This window comes from Lithobates pipiens, unplaced genomic scaffold (assembly GCF_037356315.1).
Source record: "Lithobates pipiens isolate NorthernLeopardFrog02 unplaced genomic scaffold, aLitPip1_a1.2 Scaffold_18, whole genome shotgun sequence".
Classification (NCBI taxonomy): domain Eukaryota; kingdom Metazoa; phylum Chordata; class Amphibia; order Anura; family Ranidae; genus Lithobates; species Lithobates pipiens.
In genome coordinates this window covers 627,854,905-627,870,526 of record NW_027507758.1, presented here as the reverse complement: position 1 = coordinate 627,870,526, position 15,622 = coordinate 627,854,905, and the positions used below count along the sequence as shown (strand labels likewise).

At 45.6% G+C, this 15,622-nt stretch overlaps 1 protein-coding gene across 1 annotated transcript in view; it reads left to right on the top strand.

The window, feature by feature from the left end:
• LOC143986873 (uncharacterized) overlaps positions 1-15,622 on the top strand; it is a 207,211-nt gene that overhangs the window by 99,022 nt on the left and 92,567 nt on the right. The window lies entirely within an intron of this gene.

Here is a 15,622-nt window from a genome sequence, read left to right as displayed (position 1 = left end):
GCAATCTCCTTGTTTCTCATCTACCAGAAAGCTCAGCAGAGGTGTGGGAGTTCATTGAAAACTACAAGCCGACATCGGCAAAGGACAGAACTCTGTGAATGAATGGCACGGCCGCGCTCTTTTCATAAAGTGACAGCCGGTAAGGGGAACTTCTCCCCGCACTGCTGTCACACAGAGAACTCGGATCGCTGAGCCGCTGCAGGAACATGTAACATCTTCCCGAAGGTGAACTTATCCTTTTAACCCACTTCAATACCGGACACTTTTACCCCCTTCCCGCCCAGGACAATTTTCATCTTTCAGCGCTCTCACGATTTGAATGACAATTGCACGGTCATGTAACACTGTACTCATGTGACATTTTGATCTTTTTTCCCCCCACAAATAGAGCTTTCTTTTGGTGGTATTTGATCATCACTGGGAGGGTTTTATTTTTTTGTGCTACAAATAAAAAAACAAAAAAGTTTTTCTTTGTTTCTGTTATAAAATGTTGTAAATAAGTAAGTTTTCTCCTTCACTGATGAGGAGGTAATGACAAGCATCCCTGATGGGCACTGATTAGCATACCTGGTGGGTACTGATTGGCATCATAGATGGGAACTGTTCATCACTTGTGATCATCGCTGATGGGCCTGTACTGATAATCAATACTGAATATCAGTGCAGATCCAACCCCCCCCCCCCGTCAGGAGATCTGCTGATCGGCTCTCCTCTACTCGCGCCTTGTCAGCATGAATAAAGGAAAGCCGATAACCGGCACTTCGTGATTACGATGTGATTGGCTTTGATTGGACACAGCTGATCACATGGTAAAGAGCCTGCGTCATAGGCTCTTTACCGAGATTGGAGATGTGGTGTGTCAGAGCGACACACCGCACCACCGATCTCTGCGTGCCGGAGCTTCTTATTCTTCTGGAACGTCAAAGACATGCAGGTAGGTTAATTGGCTTCTGTCCCAAATTGGCCCTAGTATATGAATGGGGACCTTGGATTGTGGGCTCCTTGAGGGTAGGGACTGATGTGAGTGTGCAATGTACAGGGATAGGGACAATTGTAGATCCTCAGTTTGAACTGGATGGACTGGTGTCTTTATTCAACCTTACTAACTATGTAACTATATGTCATATGACATCCAGTCAGGATAATGGAAAGCAGGTCATTCTGCTATAGGCCGGGGAGGAAGGAGTTAAAAAATAATTTTAGGCCTGAAAATTATATAAAACCCCCAAAACATGATATATTTTCTGAATGCAAACACCCATAGAGAATAAAATAGCAGTAGTTCCAATTTTTTGTATGTCGCACAATATTACCGCAAAAGTCTAGGAAACACAACATTTCACTAAAAGACACAGTAAAGTTAATTTCAGGGGGCACAAAAACACAATAAATTACCCTATTTTTTTTACAATATAAAAGATGAGTTTGTACTGAGTAAATAGATACCCAACATGGCAAACCTCCAATTTGTGTGCACCTGTGAAATGGTGACAGGCTTCAGTACCCTATATTTTCTGTAGGTGACGATTTAAAAGCCCCCTATAGGCCATCAGTTTAGTGTTACAGAGGAGACCTGGTGTAGAAATATCGCTCTCACTCTGGTGTGCATGGCGATATGTAATGTGTATCGCAATGAACGTTTTCAGGGGAAGGCGCCCCAATGTGTGAGTTTATGTTTGTACATGCGTATATATGTGGGGGTGGGGCCTTCGATTTTTTTTTTGGGGGGGGGGGGAGGGGGGGTTATGCCTCTGGGTTTAAATTTAATTTTGTAGAATAAAAAAAAAAATAGTTTTTCATCACATAGAGCAGCCTTTCTCAACCAGTGTGCCGTGCGGTTTCTTGAGGGGCGCCTTGGCAAAATGCCTAAAAATTGCCCCAAAATTGTAGCCGGAGGGTGGATGAAGCCTTTTAGTTACATAAAGCCTCAGGTTTTCATTGTACACCATTACAACTTTCTATCTGCCAACCGCCTAACGACCAATGACCTATTGACAAATTTACCAGTGGACTCAAAATGGACTTTATAGCCACCACAACACACCAAGTCATCTAAAAGTATATATTTTTATTTGTACAGAACACAGAAAAGTTAAAAAAGGACAAACAAAGACAATTAAAAAATCCTAGCAACAACAGCGAGTACAACTACCACATATACATCACCATAAACCAAACATAGGCCAAACCATAACTTGACATAAATTCATATAGAAGTGGTCATCAGTATTGTGGTGGGCCTAGTATAGGTTGATGTAGAGGGTAGACTAATTCAGAGCTCTACATATTTTCTTCATGAGCTTGAAGTGAGTATTGTGATAAGTGGTATGCAACTGCCGAATATTATCCAGATAGTTTACAAATAGCGTAAATTGAACCTGTACATCAATAGGGGATCCACAATTGTGAGCAAAAATAGCAATGGGGCAGCACATGGGTGACCATAACAGAGCCCATAATAAAGCACCAAGTCTGCAGTAATAGAGGTAAGCTCTCCAACGTTTACACGGCGGCATAAACTTCAAGCTCCTGAAGAAGTGTATCAGCGCAAAACATGTAGAGCTTCAAGTTAGTCTACCCTCTACATCAAACTATACCAGGCCCACCAAAATACTGATGACTACTTCTATATCGAATTTATGTTAAGTTACAGTTTGGCCTATGTTTGGTTTATGGTGATGTTTATGTGGTAGTTATACTAGCTGAAGTTGTTAGGATTTTCAATTACTTTTGTCCTTTTTAACTTTTCTGTGTTTTGTACTTTTAGATGATTTGTTGTGTTGTGGTGCCTATAAAGTCCATTTTGAGCACACTGGTCTAAATGTGTCTATAGTCTCTGATTATTGTATTAACATCCACAGTACCACCCTGTGGGGATGTCTTCTTTATCTATTAATGACATCATGAGTTGATAAGGAAGATGTCAGTTGCCTGAATATCATCCTTTATGTGACCCTCCCCCGCCTCTCTCCATCAGCTTTGGGGTCTCGTTGGCTAAATGATGGAGAAAAATGAAGGAGAAGGGAAACATAGGGATACTGGTCAGTACCAGTTTGCAAAAGTGTATTTGCTTTGGAAGAATAAATTGCTTATAATGTTGGGTGTCCTACATGTATTGATGTTGTTGCATTATGTAGAACAATTAGAATAGTTTTTACATTTTAGATTGGGGCGACTCAAGACTGTCCATCATTTTTGGAGGGTGCCTCAAGATTTTCCATAATTTTGGAGGGTGCCTCAAGACTGTCCATCATTTTGGAGGGTGCCTCAAGACTGTCCATTATTTTGGAGGGTGCCCCACGACTGTCCATCATTTTGGAGGGTGCCTCAAGACTGTCCATCATTTTGGAGGCTGCCTCAAGACTGTCCATCATTTTGGAGGGTGCCTCAAGACTGTCCATAATTTTGGAGGGTGCCTCAAGACTGTCCATTATTTTGGAGGGTGCCCCACGACTGTCCATCATTTTGGAGGGTGCCTCAAGACTGTCCATCATTTTGGAGGGTGCCTCAAGACTGTCCATAATTTTGAAGGGTGCCTCAAGACTGTCCATAATTTTGGAGGGTGCCTCAAGATTGTTCATAATTTTGGAGGGTGCCTCATGACTGTCCGTCATTTTGGAAGATGCCTCAAGATTGTCCATAATTTTGGAGGGTGCCTCAAGATTGTCCATATTTTTGGAGGATGCCTCAAGACTGTCCATCATTTTGGAGGCTGCCTCAAGATTGTCCACAATTTTGGAGGGTGCCTCAAGATTGTCCATCATTTTGGAGGGTGCCTCAAAACTGTCCATAATTTTGGAGGGTGCCTCACAACTGTCCATAATTTTGGAGGGCGCCTTGACTGAAAAAAGGTTGAGACACTGACATACACGACCAAAAGTCCCCTAGGTGATGATTTTTTTGGTGACAGGTTCTCTTTAATTAAACATCCTGGGTCTAAAAGACTCCCAGCGTCTCCCATGTGCTCCACTGAATGTAATGTAATGCAGTTCACACTGCATTATATTCTTTCCCAACTTTGATGGCCGAGTAAACTGTCAACGGTCACCCGGAAGTGACGTCATACATGTTGCGTCCGGGTCAGGAGCAAGAAGGGGAAGAGAGCGGATGTTTGTTCTCTCTCCTCCCTCTCCTCTACCCAGTGGTGTAGTTAGCACATTTAGCACCCGGGGCTGGTCATTTTTTTGCACCCCCCCAAGAAAAATGGTATGTGGCAATATAGCGGTGCTGCACCAAAACTGTGGGTGTGATCAGATTGCATCAACAGTGGGAGGGGCTTAAAGGGCCATATGCTTTAATGACTGTGCCACAAGTGAGTATGTAGCAGACAGTACAAACCTCAGCACACACGTTAATAAAATAAAACTGTTCTATTGCATATTCTTTACCACACACAGCTAACCTTCAAGTGATATTAAAGTCTTGTATTTTACCCATACTTGCCTGCTCTGTGTAATGGTTTTGCACAGAGCAGCCCGGATCCTCCTCTCCTTGGGTCACTCGCCGGTGCCCCTGGCCCCTCCCTCCTGCTGGGTGCCCCCACAGCAAGCAGCTTTCTATGGGGTCTCCCAAGCGGGCATGCTCCCAAGCCGGGACTCTGTGTGTACATTCACACACAGAGCCATGGCTCGGCCCTGCTAGCTCTTTCTTCTGATTGGCTCCCACTGCTATCAATCTCAGCCAATAAGCCAATCAGGAGTGCGACCACTGTGCGTTTGGATACATGCATCCTTTCCTGTCTGCATGTCAAATTTTGACATTTGACTCTGTCCATGCAACCGCTGAATCCCAATTGACTGTGACTGGACTGCCTGCACAGGGATGCACAGAACACCATGCATCCCCACACGGTACACGCCCATCACACTGGGCATGGACACAAATGTTCCATGTGAATGAGAGAAATATGGGAATTGGATTTTTGTATCATACTTACCTGGGTGGATTCTGCATTTGTCCCCCGCCGGGTCTAAGGCTGAAAACTGAGTAATCAAACACCGCCGATCGCTCAGTTCTCACAGCTCCTTGAGCTGAGAGTTGGTGGTTGTCAGTCTCTTGCTCTCTGCTCTGCCCCCCCCTGCGCTCACTGCAACACTGGGCTGTGGAGGGGATGGGGCCTCTCTCTCTGAGAGGTAGAACCGGGTACCGGGCCCTAGGGTTGCAATCTTTCCCCAGCCTAGACCGGCTCTGTGACATCAGCTGACAGTGGGCTTGAGTCCACACTTAGCTGAAAATGTGTCGCAGGAGTGCAAAACAACCCTCCAGGACCAGGCGGGCTCTTAGCCTGGACCAGGCTAAACAGTGCAAAACAACCCTCCAGGACCAGGCTTTAGATCTATGCTTTCTCCCTGAAGCTGGCAGATCCTTCAGGCACCCTACCTGCAAATTGTTTCACGTAAGTCCCACAAGATTTCATTTTCATTACACCAGGAACGTGCCATGGATGCCTGCCCACCATGGATGCTGTCTTTGTTGGCTGCTGTAGCTGTGCATGCTCCCACAGCTCCCGTGGGTAATGTCCTTTGATGGCCCGCGGTTTCCAGTATTGTACAATCGGCACACATATGGTTCTGTAAGTAGTTTGTAATAGGGGGTCCCTTATTTTTATATGTTTAGTCTTATCTTCTGACTGTGTCAGATCACTCAGTTATATATTTTCATTTTTAATAGATAATATGGGCTTGCTCCTGAAGAGTGACCTAAAGTCATGAAACGCGTCGAGCTACCAGCTGCCATATTTTATACCAATCCTGCTTTGACTTTGAATTTTATGTTTACATAAGACATGTTTACATGATTATATATGGATTTTTTTCATCATGCGTAATATATATCTTTTTATTAACAGTGAATGAATGAATGAATGAATGAAATACTTTTATAGCGCACAACGCAAACTGAATCGCCTCAAGGTGCTGTGACGAGCTTTGATCATCAGCTAGAAGAGGAAGGTCTTGAGTTTTTTCCTAAAAGCCAGGTGATTTTCTTCCAGGCGGATGTTGATTGGTAGAGCATTCCATAGCCGAGGTCCTTGAGAGTAGTAAAATTATAGGCTAGATAGATATTTTGTAATATGTGCATGTATATGGATGAAATTTTATTGGATCATGAAATATTATGTCTTAATATGTGATATCTTTGAAACCGTTACAAAAATATTGTTACTATGGAAAATTGCCCTAAAAGTTGATATTGACTTATACATATATGAACTAATAAAGATATTTTTCTATATATAAATATTTTTATATTTATTTATGGTTTCCCACTGCGCCCTTCATATAAAGTCCTGATCTCTTGTCCCCTTTTTTCTACTGATTAGGGATGGAGGCATAGGACCTCAGCAGGCCTTGCTTCATTTAAAGTCCCACAAGTCCCCATTTTTAAATTTTTTCTAAATACTCCAATTAAAGGGATGGAAGTGCGTGGTGGTGGTGGTCTATTAATACCATTCTCAATGTACTTCCACCCGTAATTTGCCCTATGGTTCTCTTTAAACAACACTCCCATCTTATATTATTATAATATTACTCCCATTGGGACATATGGCGCCTACTCCATATTTTCCACAGATAATTTCTTGTTACTAATGTGTGTTGTTTGGCTGTGTCTGGGCACTGCTGGGCCATCTGGTGCTTCATCCAATCCGGGAGATGAGATACGCACTGCTGGCTCCCTGCCTTCCTCCGCCTTCCAATGACGCGGGTTTGTGTTGGTGCATTATCACTGCACGCCGACGTCACGCCCCCACGCCGGATGTGCAGTGTCCTCATGGCGCCACAAGACCAACGGAGTTAACATCATTGGTATGCGACGTGGGAGTCCGGTTTTAGTGCCAACCACTAGACAGCTGAGCCGTCTAGTTGATGGCGCCTCCCTCTCCCTTTGCACGCCAGCGTGATGTTGGGGGCTGTGTCACGGTTCCTTTCTCCACACACTATGGACACCATGCACAGCCAGTATCCATGGTTTTCACCTTCTCACCTTAGGTATGCTATGCTTCATACTTGTCACTTATCAGACTTGTTTTTTCTCTATCTTCAGCTCAGCATTTCTACACTTTTCTTGGTGGTTTCCTTTACCATACCTCACCCTCTTCTTTTTTCCTTGACTTCTTTAATTTTTTCCCCTTCCTTTTTTGGCTCTTCTAGTCTCACCAGGTGTGCATCTGTTTTCCCACACGTCACATTCATCATTATGGGCCATTCTACCCGGGATTATACCATAGAGATATGATTGTGCTTATTAGCGCATGGAATTATTTATTTATAGGAGAAGCTTTAATTAATCTACAACACTTGGAATACCTGGCTGATCCTGCCTGGTTCTGCCCTCCCCCCTGTAAACTTACCACAGTTTATCATGGCTGCTGAGCCCTGACAATGTGGTCAGCTTATGTGCCACCTTCATCCACAGCTCTCCTTTCTGCTTTCCCCCATCTTCTCCCCCCTCCCTGCCTGTCAGATAGTAACAGTGCCCCCCGTTTCTGAAATTACAGTGTAAATTACATGCAACCCCCTCTGTTAGAAAGCACCCTATGCTGCAGTGTCTGCGCTTTGTAAAAAATTTGCCCATTTTTTTTTTTGTAAAATCTTTATTTAGAAACATTTTAGTAGAAAACTACATACAAATCAGATAAACATAAACCGTATTGATTTAGGCGAATGTCAAGAAAACATATACCATGTTTACCCGAAAATAAAACCTAGCGTGATTGTCGGTGATGGCTGCAATATAAGCCCTACCCCCAAATAAGCCCTAGTTAAAGTCCTTGTAGGTCTTATTTTCAGGGTAGAGCTTATTATTGGGGAAACAGGGTATACATGTATAACCTAAAAATTTGACAATTTCTACTTGAATTCACAGCGCTGCTGGGCACTCAGATGACTCCTCACTGCTCCTGCCCTCCCCCGCTGATGTCTTGGCTCTCTCCTCCTTTCCTCACCACTGAAGTCAGCAAGGAATTCTCGGTCCCTCCCACTCTAGCTGTCAGATCGTGAGAGGGATCAGTGAGGAGTCACGCGAGCGCTGAGTGGTGCTCTGAATTCAGGTAGAAATGGACATATTTTTTTACAAAGCACTTATGCCTTGTACACACGGTCGGACATTCCGAACACAAAATTTGTTGGATTTTTTCTGACGGATTTTGTCCGAAACCGGTGTTGCATACGCGCGGTCGGACAAAGTTGTCGGAAAATCCGATCGTTCGGAACGTGGTGGCGTTCATTTTGTTCGTTTCGGGACTACGTAGAGGCTAGTAGCCAATAGCTTTGGTCTCGTAATTTGATCTGAGAACTTTGTGCGTCGGAATTCTCTACAAATGATCGGAAAAAGTCAGATCTGATTTTTGTTTGTCGGAAAATTTTAGATTCTGCCCTCAAATTTTTTCTGTCGGAATTTCCGACGGAAAAAGTCCGGTAAAGCCCACACAAGATCGGATTTTCCAACAATATAACTCGATCGGATCTTTTCCGTTGGAATTTCCAACCATGTGTATAGGGCATTACACTGCAGCATAGGACTCTTTCTAACAGAGGGGATTGCATGTAATTTACTAAGTGGTTTTACAACCACCATAAGTTTATGTCCCCTTTCGGTCGTTCATCGGCAACTAACTGAAGCAAAGAATTTCCAGTTAAATTGCTCATATATAAATTGCTGAGCGGGTACAATAGAACTTTTCATTTAATACCCAATAAACTCTGGCAAAAGACTCAGCTTAAACTCATCTGTAGAGCCTTTGTTCTATTTCTCGAATCCAAAATCCAACCCCCAATTCGCTCTTTGCCCACTCCACGCCCAAGCAAGACCATACCTAGCACACCGTTTTTAGCTCTTCGCACCTCTCTAAACCCTTTTGAACCAGGTGATTACCTTCCTCTACGGAGTCACCCAATGCCATATCCCGAATGACCCCCTTTTATTCCTTTTTGGGTGTGATAGCTCTCATGCACACAAGCTGTCACCATCACAGCAGAGAATCGCTCACTGACATGTGCCATAACACCTCCAATAAACGTTTTACTTCCAGATGGCAAGTATTTATTGATTCCACCTTTTTGGACTCAGAAGTGCTGGCTTTACTCACTTCATTTTGTTATGATCAAGATCTACGCCTGCAAAGTTCTGAGATTTCTAGTAGCTAGATCTACCTATATTCTTCATTGCCTCCCTTCTCAGCAGGTTTCATTACTCCCTTTATAAACCTGGTGTACAAGTAATACCATAGCCATATCTATGATCTAGGATCTTTGATCGGATTTGTTTAATCTGTAGTTTAGTCGTTTCTTATGCCCCATACACACGATCGGAAATTTGGCCAGCAAAAGACCGATAAGAGATTTTGGTCAGAAAATGCGACCGTGTGTATGCTCCATCTGACTTTTGCTGGCTGAATTCCAGCCAGCAAAAGATTGAGAGCATGTTCTCAATTTTTCGGTCGGAAAAAGTTCCGATTGGAAATTCCGATCGTCTGTAGCAATTCCGACGCGCAAGATTCCCATGCATGCTCTGAAGCAATTTGACGCATGCTCGGAAGCATTGAACTTAATTTTCTCAGCTCGTCATAGTGTTGTACGTCACCGCGTTCTTGCAGGTCGAAATTTCAGAGAACTTTTGTGTGACCGTGTGTATGCAAGCCAGCTTGAGCGGAATTCCGTCGGAAAAACCATCCAAGATTTTTCTGATGTAAAATCCACTCGTGTGTACGTGGCATTAGTCTGCAGTCCAATCACTAGCCTTATCTTAGGGTCAGGAGGGGCACTTATTTTAGGGCACCTTTCTGGACCCTACGTGAGGTCTATCACCGTTCCTCTGTTCCACATCTCCTTGATTTTAGCAATGTTTGATACTCTACTTTCCTATGGGCTGTTGCCTTGATCAGTTGTGGTTTTAAAATATCGTCTCATTCTTTGTATCTGCTATCTGCTACCCTCTGTCTGTTGAGGTGTCTTGTCGCCTCTGTCTTTTGCAAATTTCAATCAAGTTTATAAAAAAATAAATAAATAAATATATATATAATTGCGCTACCAGAATAATGTAAAAAGTCTAACAGCCAGCAACAACAATGATGAATTGTGAAAACATAAAAAACAAAAATTGCAGCGCTAAATAATGTGAGATACTAGTGACAACACACACCAGACAAATATAAAAAAAAATTATAATTTATGATAAAAAAAATCTGTGAGAGTAAACTCACTGAAAACAGTGAGCCACAACAATAGTAGTGAGACTAATAAATATTAATAAAAAGCAAATTAATATCAAATCCAAAATGCATAACATTAAATTATAAAAAAATAATCTGTGCAGTTCATAGAAAATCGCAGAGAATGGGAAAATGCTATGTACATAAAAAAATCCTCATGAGAGGTCAAGACTCTACAACATCAATGAATCAGTCCTTCATGTAACCCCATCCAATTCTTATACGGGGGACTTCAAATATATGCGGTAGTATGGAAATGTGATACTTGACATCCAAATTCAACCAATAGCAAACTTCTAAGAAGATAGCAGGTGCACTTATCATAGAACAATAAGGGTACTCTTACCCTAAGGTGTTGACCCACACACCGTAATGGTGGGTCAATCGTGCATCAAAGTGAATCCACCACAAATGGTCCTCCAAAAGGAACAATCAGGCCGCGTACACACGGGCGGACTGTTCGCCCAACCTTGTCCGCTGAACAGTGTTTGGGCGGACAGTCCGCTCGTGTGTGGGCTTTCAGCGGACAGTTTCAGCGGACAGTTGGACGGACAAAGTCTTTCGGAAATTCCGAAAAACTGTCCGCTGAAACTGTGTTTGAGCGAACAGTCCGCCCGTGTGTGGGCCTGTCCGCTGTACTTTCGAAATGAGCGGACTGTTCCCGCTCGGAAAGTCCGCCCATTTCGAGCGCGTGTACAGGTAGGCGGGGCCCGCGAAGGATACGTCGCGGGCTCCGCCGCCTGGAATGGGCTTAAAGGGCAACCCCAACGCCGAAAAAAATCGGCGTGGGGGTTCCCCCCAAGTCCACACCAGACCCTTGTCCGAGCACGCTACCCGGCCGGCCAGGAAAGGGGGGCGAGCGAGCGCGCCCCCCCTCCTGAGCCGTACCAGGCCGCGTGCCCTCAACATGGGGGGTGCCTTGGGGAAGGGGGGGCCGCGCGGCCCCCCCACCCCAAAGCACCTTGTCCCCATGTTGATGAGGACAAGGGCCTCTTCCCGACAACCCTGGCCGTTGGTTGTCGGGGTCTGCGGGCGGGGGGCTTATCGGAATCCGGGAGCCCCCTTTAAGAAGGGGGCCCCCGGATACCGGCCCCCCACCCTATGTGAATGAGTATGGGGTACAATGTACCCCTACCCATTCACCTGTGAAATAAAGTACAAAAAAAAACACAACACAGAGAAAAAATATTTTATTGCACAGCTCCGGGGGTCTTCCGTCTTCGGGGGTCTTCTCGCCGGACTCCTCCGCTATGTGTGTGTAGCTCTTTTGCTAGCGGAGGAGTCCGGCTTTCTTCCTCCCCGCCGCCGGCCTCTTCTCCCGACTTCGGGGGTCTTGTCCCCCTCTTCGGTTCTTCTGCCGGGCCACCGCGCCTGGTCCGGTGGCCCGGTCTTCTGTCGCCGTCTTCCGTTCTTCTGTCGCCGCCTTCGGTTCTTCTGCCGGGCCACCGCGCCTTCTTGTAGCTCTTTTACAGGCGGTGGCCCGGTCTTCTGTCGCCGATGTCGTCGCCGCCGCCGCCTTCCGTTCTTGTTCTTCTTCTTGTTCTTCTTCTTCTCCTGGAGATGTTGACTCGACGAGCTCTCCGGCCGGAATGCCGGGGACGCGCTGTGCGGTCACTTATATAGTGACAATGGGGCGGGGTCACATGGTATATGTCACATGGGTTGGTCACATGGTGACCCCGCCCCCTTACGATGTCATAGTCCCCATGTGACATCAACCCATGTGACCAACCCATGTGACATATACCATGTGACCCCGCCCCATTGTCACTATATAAGTGGCAGCAGAGCGCGTCCCTGGCATTCCGGCCGGAGAGCTCGTCGAGTCAACATCTCCAGGAGAAGAAGAAGAAGAACAAGAAGAAGAAGAACAAGAACGGAAGGCGGCGGCGGCGGCGGCGACGACATCGGCGACAGAAGACCGGGCCACCGCCTGTAAAAGAGCTACAAGAAGGCGCGGTGGCCCGGCAGAAGAACCGAAGAGGGGGACAAGACCCCCGAAGTCGGGAGAAGAGGCCGGCGGCGGGGAGGAAGAAAGCCAGACTCCTCCGCTAGCAAAAGAGCTACACACACATAGCGGAGGAGTCCGGCGAGAAGACCCCCGAAGACGGAAGACCCCCGGAGCTGTGCAATAAAATATTTTTTCTCTGTGTTGTGTTTTTTTTTGTACTTTATTTCACAGGTGAATGGGTAGGGGTACATTGTACCCCATACTCATTCACATAGGGTGGGGGGCCGGTATCCGGGGGCCCCCTTCTTAAAGGGGGCTCCCGGATTCCGATAAGCCCCCCGCCCGCAGACCCCGACAACCAACGGCCAGGGTTGTCGGGAAGAGGCCCTTGTCCTCATCAACATGGGGACAAGGTGCTTTGGGGTGGGGGGGCCGCGCGGCCCCCCCTTCCCCAAGGCACCCCCCATGTTGAGGGCACGCGGCCTGGTACGGCTCAGGAGGGGGGGCGCGCTCGCTCGCCCCCCTTTCCTGGCCGGCCGGGTAGCGTGCTCGGACAAGGGTCTGGTGTGGACTTGGGGGGAACCCCCACGCCGATTTTTTTTCGGCGTTGGGGTTCCCCTTTAAGCCCATTCCAGGCGGCGGAGCCCGCGACGTATCCTTTGCGGGCCCCGCCTACCTGTACACGCGCTCGAAATGGGCGGATTTGCCTCCTCCTTACGTGGGCGAGTCCGTTCATTTCAAAAGTTGAGCGAACTGTTTGCCCAACCTTGTTCGTCAAACAGTCCGCTCGTGTGTGGGCAAGTCCGCTCATGCAAATTTTGAGCGGACTGTTTGACAAACTGTTTGCCGAACAAGGTTGGGCGAACAGTCCGCGCGTGTGTACGCGGCCTCAAACTCCCGGCTCTCGATCGAGATATCCAATGCAGGTTATCTGTGTCTCGAACTCCCTGAAAGTGCAATCATGAAGGTAGGTATAATGAGAAAAAATTGAAAAAAAATGCCTCCACATAGAGTAGATCACTCCAGTACAAAAAATTGATTTAAAAATGTTAAATTATGAAAAACATAATTCATAAAGGTACAAGCCATCAAGAGAAATTATGCATAGGAATAATTGATAAAAAGCGTGGTATATCTGGCCGACAGGCTATGTACCCTCACCCGTATTGAAACTAGTATCTCACATTATTTAGCACTGCAATTTTTGTTTTTTTATAACAGAAACTAAGAAAAATGCTTTTTTTTTAAAAAAATTTCTTTTTTTCATTTGTAGCTCAAAAAAATAAACAATCCATTAAATACCACCAAAATAAAGCTCTATTTGTGTGAAAAAAAAAATGATAAAACTGTTATATGGGTACAGCGTTGCATGAAAGGGGGTTGAAAGTGTCCAGTATTGAGGTGGTTAAAGGAATGGTGACTATGAGACGTTTCTTGGGGCTGCAGTTCCTCTAAGCTCCACAAGGTGGTGATCTCACTCATGTCCAGACAGGTCATTTCTATGGAATACAGACAGGAAGTGATGTCAGGTACATACAGGAAGTTCCGGGTGATGGGAAATAGGAGACGTTACTGGAATAAATAAGCAGCAGAGGAGGTAATGAGATCTTATTTTCTATTTACACCCAGTAACCCCCCCGTCATGTCCGTCCTCTTCCTCCATAGTCACTGTGATGTCTTTTATCTCCAGCAGATGATGATACACACATATATAGTGTGGAAATGTAGAATATCCCCGTATATTACAATGAGGGAATTTCTGGTCTGTACCACGAGGGGAGTTATTGATGTCAGTAAATGTCGGTTGCAGACATTGTATGTGGGGGGAATGAAATGATAATAAAGGTCGGGATTAGGGAAGATTTCTGTAAGATTTTACACAGGAATGATCAGCGATCCCTCCAGAGACACTATGATGAGTCTCACTATAGAGGTCTGAAAGGGATGGGATTTTGGGGGGGATGGGTTGGTGAACCCGGAGTGGGGGGAGGGGCAATTTTATCAAAAAGATGTCCAGATGGGAATCAAAATAGATTTTTCAGCTGAATACAATTGGTCCGGCTGAACTGAATATTGCTATTGAGCTATTTGCTTTTGATTCACCTTTTTGATGCATCTTTATATCATTTTAGCAGTTATTGATGATTATAAATAAAGTTTTGTATGAATTTAGTGATATATGATGGTATATCATTTTGGGCTATAAATGATTAAGCAATCTGGGTGGGGGTAGGGGCGCATTTTAGGACCTCTTCACCTGCCAATAGCCCTCCTGGACAATGATTGGTGTTTTCCAATCCAAACACATCGGCTGTTGCCAGGTTAGGAGAGGCGCCCTCTCTGTTTACATCTAATGGCGCGTACACGCGGCCGTACTTTTGGACGAACTAGGTCTGACACTTAAACGTCTCTGGCTGGCTACACCTTGGGGTCTCTATCTTGCTAGCAAAGTCCCTCCCAGCAGAAATCCCGCTGGTAAAGACAGACCCTGAGGAGAGATTCATTATAATTACTGTACATATTGTTTTTACAGTCTTTACATTAGTAAATGTATATGTCCCACCTCCATTCTCCCCAGATTTACTCTCTCACTCGTCCCTTTTATTACTGTCTAGATCCCCTGGTCCTCTACTGTTCGTAGGAGACTTTAATGCTGTACTTGGCCCCGTCATGGACCACTTGAGGGATGGGGGCAGGCCCTATCCCTCTGTTGACTGGACTCAGGTGTATAGCCTTACTGAGATATGGCGATGGAAGCACCCAGATGAGCGCTACTTCTCCTGCCACTCTGACTCCTTCCATACCATGTCTCGTATAGATCTGGCATTTGCCCCTGCTGATGTGCTCCCTATTGTTCACACAGTCTCCTATCTACCCAGGGGGATTTCCAACCATGCCCCTCTTTCTGGGGATCTTCGCCTCCTGCCTAGTGCAGGCCCTTACATTTGGTGATTAAACTCTCATTGGGTGGAGGATGAGATTGTACAGAATGAATGCCAGAAGGGTATTGCCGACTACTGGCATGCGAATAAAGGCACTACTGGGCCCTCCACTGCCTGGGAGGCCTCCAAGGCGGCGCTGAGGGACACCTTTATGTCCATTACTGGTATTTTGCGCATAAATTCCCAACAGCGCACTGAGGAACTAGCAAATGCAATGACAGTCGCAGAGACGGCCTATGCTCAGAACCCTAGTACAGCTACGCTAACCCTGTGGTTGCACAGTCGTAGGGAGTATGAGCTCTGTTTGCTGGACCTTACTAAAAAAATGTATGCTCTATGTCACACAGAAGACGTTTGAACATGGCAATAAGGCCGGTCGCCTACATTAACTAGATCCGACCGTACCCCTATCTCCATCCCTAGGATCCTGATATCCCAGGATAAGATTAGTGACATCCCTCACGATATAACAGACATATTCCTATCTTTCTACATTGACCTTTAAACCATTAGGGCCTA